Source organism: Loxodonta africana, chromosome 9, assembly GCF_030014295.1.
Source record: "Loxodonta africana isolate mLoxAfr1 chromosome 9, mLoxAfr1.hap2, whole genome shotgun sequence".
Classification (NCBI taxonomy): domain Eukaryota; kingdom Metazoa; phylum Chordata; class Mammalia; order Proboscidea; family Elephantidae; genus Loxodonta; species Loxodonta africana.
Window position 1 is genome coordinate 59411617 of NC_087350.1, and position 5517 is coordinate 59417133.

At 40.8% G+C, this 5517-nt stretch overlaps 1 pseudogene; it reads right to left on the bottom strand.

Annotated features, from left to right (window-relative positions):
* Positions 1-3387: 3387 nt before the first annotated feature.
* Positions 3388-3977, bottom strand: LOC100658192 (CB1 cannabinoid receptor-interacting protein 1-like; annotated as a pseudogene).
* Between the last annotated feature and the right edge of the window lie 1540 nt (positions 3978-5517).

The window sequence follows — 5517 nt, forward strand, 5'->3', positions numbered from 1 at the left end:
GGAAGCAGAAGTCAAAAAATCAAAAGGTGTATTACATTGGGAAAATCTGCTGCAAAAGACCTCTTTAAAGTATTAAAAAGCAACGATATCACCTTGAAGACTAAGGTGCACCTGACCCAAGCCATGGTGTTTTCAATCACATCATATGCATGTGAAAGCTGGACAATGAATAAGGAAGACTGAAGAAGAGTTGACGCCTTTGAATTATGGTGTTGGAAAAGAATATCAACTAGACCATGGACTACCAAAAGAATGAATGAAACTGTCTCGGAGGAAATACAGCCAGAATGTTCCTTAGAAGTAAGGAATACTTTGGACATGTTATTAGGAGGGATCAGTCCTCATCAAGCTTTGTAAAGTAGAGAGAAAAAGAGGTAGACCTTCAATGAAATGGATTGACACAGTGGCTACAAAAATGGGCTCAAACAAAACAACAATTGTGAGGATGGCACGGGATGGGGCAGTGTTTCTTTCTGTTGTACACAGAGTTGCTATGTGTCTGAACTGACTCGATGGCACCTAACAACAAGCACAACTTCATATTTATTGCTTGCCAAATACAGTTTAGAAATCTTAGAGACACACATGAATAGGTATCTCCTAGCTACTTTGTGGTCCCTTACAAACAAATTCATCTCTTATGGGCATCCTTTTATGGATAACAAACCAATAATTAGTATGATAATTAAGTTTAAAAATTCTCCCAGGACTTTATTTTAATCGATCTGCACTACATTTTTATGTGTTGAGTTACTGTCCACATTTTTCCAATGACAAAACTGAGACTCAAGTGTCAGTACAACCACTTGTGCCTTTGACACCCCTTCCCCCTTTCTACAACCTTGAAATAAATCAGCCGATTACTCCCTTGCTTTTTGCACTTAGCCCTTTCCTTTTAGGATTCTCCTCTTCATGCAATAAACATGCTCAAGTCTCACATATTCTTTAAAAGGTAATCTGACCTGCAGTTACCATCTGTTAATCATCCAGTCTCTGCCTTTTTTTAATCAGGCAATCTCTGGGAAGACCAGTGAACTTGCTACATCCATGTCCTTCTCCTTCCTCCCCCACCCCCATTCACTCTCGTCTGTTCTTGAAAAAGTAGACAGTATATGGGAATGCATAAGAGTATATATGCTGGAGTCTTACAGACCTGTACTTTTTGCTGACTTCTGCAACTGATTAGCGTTTTCATCTTGGGTCGGAACCTCTTTTGTATGAGTTCCAGTTCCTGTCTATAAACAGGTAGAATAATAGCACTGATATCACAGGAAAGTTCTCAGGATTCCAGGATGTAATGCATGTATATAAAAAAAAATCCCACTGCAGTCGAGTCGATTGTGACTCATAGTGACCCTATAGGACAGAGTAAAACTGCCCCATAGAGTTTCCAAGGAGTGCCTGCTGGATTCGAACTGCCAGCCTCTTGGTTAGCAGCCATAGCACCTAACCACTGCTCCACCATGGCTGCTAACCATGGATAGCCCTTATTAAAAGATCTGGCAGTCAGGAAATGCCAGATGTTATTATTAGGAGGCTATTATCAGAATTTGAGTATTAGGTCTTGATGTTTTACTTCCCTTTGGTTCCATGGCTGTGAACTCGTCTTCTCATTTCACATATGAACAATTTTCTCTCCCTGGTTTAAATCTCTAACTCTTTCTTGTCTTCTTCTGCTGCCTCTTACAAATTGTGTCCTCTGGGATTTTATCCTTCACCTACTGCTCGCCTTATCATATGTTCACTTTGCATGATCGCTTTGACTCCGGACTTATTTATACATAACACTAGTTTCTGTCAAGTCAACTTGAACTCATGACAATGTCATGTGTGTCAGAGTAGAACTATGCTCCGTACACTTTTCATTTGATGATTTTTTCAGAAGCAGATCATCAGGGCTTTCTTCTGGGGCACCTCTGGGCAGACTCAAGTCTCCAACTTTTCAGATAGCGGCCAAGCATGTGAACCGTTTGCACTACCGAGGGACTCTTATTTATAGATATCAAAACCAAACCCATTGTCATTGCGTCGATTTTGAGTCATAGGGACTTTATAGGAAAGAGTAGAACTGCCCCCATAAGGGTTTCCAAGACTGTAAATCTTTATGGAAGAAGACTGCTGCATCTTTCTCCAGCATATTTATAGATAGTGGCTCCCAAATAAGCGTCTCCTGCCCAGACACTTTAACTTCAGAACCATAAGTCTTTATCTGAATGCCAAGAGGAACTTAAACTCATGAGGTTCAAATTAAGACTTGTCATTTTCTTTTCCAAATCTGCTCCTCCTTTGATGTTCTCTATTTCAGTTGCTGACATCACTATTCACCAATTATCTGAGCTAGAATTCTATATATCAGACTTGACTTTTCTCCTGACTCTGCTTCATCTTACAGTTTTCCCTCCTTTTTGTTTCCATTGTCATACCTTTTAATGGTCTGAATAGTGGCCTCAAGGATATGTCTATGGCCTTTTCCCTGGAAGCCGTAAATATTAGCTTATTTGAGAAAAAACTTAGCTTTGCGGGTGTGATTAAGTTAAAGATCCCCCCCCCCCTTGCTTTTCAATGGCCTTTATTAAGAACTATCAAAAGTTGATTACAGTTCCAAACACGGTTTTACAAAGTTCCAGGGAGGGGGAGTGAGGAGAAGCCAACAGTATGCATGTTTGAACACTATAGTACCTTCCAAAGGGGTAAACCTTATATAACAGTGATCCACGACAATGATTTTTCCCATTTCCACTAGGACATAAGCAGAATACCTTAAGTTACTTGAAAGAGTTTTAGCAAGTTATAAATAATTATCAGATATCTGTCCTTTCATTTGTGATCATCCCTTCTGAACAAGCAGAACTGTTTCTAGGAAGCCAACACTTGAGTCCCATTCGCTGCTGTTTGTGCTACATTTTCACTTCACAAAGCCTGCCTTAAAAGTTGGAAAACATTGCAAGTTACATGTTACCATATTATGCGTGGAAGAACTCGTACACATTATTACTATTTAACATTTAACAAAAAAGGGGGAATTACTCAACTTGGAAACAAAATATCACAGTCATTCAATGGAACCATCAAGTTTAGGACATAGTGGCACCTCCACTGAGCTCCAGTCAAGCAATCAATTAGCATGACCGAGAACTGTTGGGTGCAGAATTACTAGCACAATAATACAGAAAGAAATCTTTTCAGAGATGGTGAGTCATAGTCTTTTTCATCAGGAATATTGCATCAGAGGGGAATTATACTTTCAAAATAATTGGAGTTAGTAGGTCATCAGTACCAGATGGGAAACAGCAATGGTGTGGATGCCTTGGGTAAAGCTTGTGCTGGTTTACCTAAAAGTAGATTTCTGAAGAGATTGCCCAGCAACATCAGAAAGAGCCTTCCTCTTCAGAGGAAGGACTCCTAGTTCATCCACATGAGACTGCGTGTCTCATTGGGCTTGCATTCATACTCAGTGATGGAGAAGGGGCTTCTCCACTGGCAAGGATCTTGCTTGTGGTAGTTGTAGAACTTGACTTGCCACAGGGTCTCAAAGGTCCCAATATCCGTGAATGGCATGGTGATCTGAATGGGCTGCCATTCTCCACTCTTTGTTGGGTCCCCACCTTCTGTGTCATATATGCTGGTAGAAACAATTCTGTCTCCATCAGTTTCTTTAAACTTCAGCTTCAGAGGGATGAGCATGCCATCAATGGAAATGCTCTGGTCTTGCAGAGTGGTGGGCAGATGAGCAGTTTGATGGTGCAGTTCTGGCTGAAGCGCTGCTGGTCCACCTTGAAGAAGACTGGCCTTTGGTTGGGCTGGATGCGCAGCGCAATGGAGAGGCTCGCCAGGCCTGCAGGTCCCCCATGGCTGGGTGTGCTGCTGGCGCATGGCTCAGGGGACTGCACTTGGCTGCATCTGGGCGGCTGGAGGGCAGTGGATGGAAAGGAAGTGCAGAGGGGGAGAAGAGGGGAGTGGGGTGGAGGGGAGGCCATGTCTAGGAGCCCTCCAAGTTAAAGATCTTGAAATGAGAAGATTGTCTTGGATTGTCTGTGTGAGACCTAAATGCTCTCACAAGTATCCTTATAAGACAAAGCCTGAGACGCACAGAAGAGAAAGCAGTGTGAAGACAGTGGCAGAGTTTGGAGTGATGCAGCCCACGTTAAAGAATGCCAAAGAGTGCTAGGAGCCACCAGAATCTAAAAAAGGCAAGGAACAGATTCTCTCCCAGAGGCTCTCTGACAATTTTAGAATTCTGGCCTCCAGAACTATTGAGTGAATAAATATCTGTTGTTTTAATCTACTAAACTTGTGGCAATTTGTTACAATGATCCTAAGAAACTTATACAGCCTTTTTCTCTCCAGGCCCACTTTTTTACCTGTGTTCTCCTACCTCTTCTTATCAGGACTATGAGAATAACCTTTGTTTCCCTATTTTCAGTCTGGTCTCCCTCTAAATTATCCTCCAATAGGTGAAAAATAAGAACATGTCACTCCTCTGCATAAAACATGATAAACTTCAATATCCTTAACATGGCATTTAAAACTTTCACGACCCAACGTTTCCGCCCTCCCTTTAGCCACAGTTTGTTCCTCACTTCTCCCTCATCAGCACTGATTCCTTACGGCCCCTGCACTCACTCAGTTGTCTCTGTTACTTGCCATTAAGCTTTTATGTATTGTCTGCTCTTTTTGTTTCTTTTCGCCTCCATTCCTTCCTTGTTACTCTGAACTTAGTACACATTTTAATAATTAAACTGTTTGTTCAATCTTTATCCCTCAACATGCTGTCAGCTTCTTGAAAGCAGCAACTACATCTTATTTATTTTGGTATTCCTAGTGCCTGGGTCAAAATAAACACTCAGCAAAACAAATTGCTCAACACAATATTGAATTACTCTTCTCAGCCAAATGAAAATGTCTGCCCATTCCTATTGTCGTGTTAGTTTAGTGTCCTCTTAAAAAAAAAAAATTGTCCCACCAAGATACAAGTCTGATCTCAAGATATTCTTTGTGATAGTGATGTGACTACTGCCTCACCATCACCACTATCAACACATCGACATTTTTTACGTATACAGTTTAGTGACATTATTTATGTTTTTTATGTTGTACAACCATCAACACTATCCATTTGCAAATTTTTTCATCACCTTCACAGGAACTCAGTGCCGCCTAAACAGTGATTCCTCATTGCCCCCTCCCACTGCCCCATAACCACTAATACACTCTGGTTTCTACTGATATTCCTATTCTAAATATTGAATTTAAGTGGAATCATACAATATTTGTCCGTTTGTCACTTATTTATGTTAATCAGCATAATGTTTGCAAGGTCCGTCTCTGTTTTAACATGGAACAGCATTTCATTTCTCTTTATAGCTGGGTAATATTCTGTTGTATGTATTTACCACATTTTGGTTATTCATTCATCTGTTGATGAATAGTGCTTCAATGACCATTAGTGCACATGTTATTGTTTGCATTCCTGCTTTCAATCATTTTGGGTATACATTTCTAGGGTGAAATTGCTGA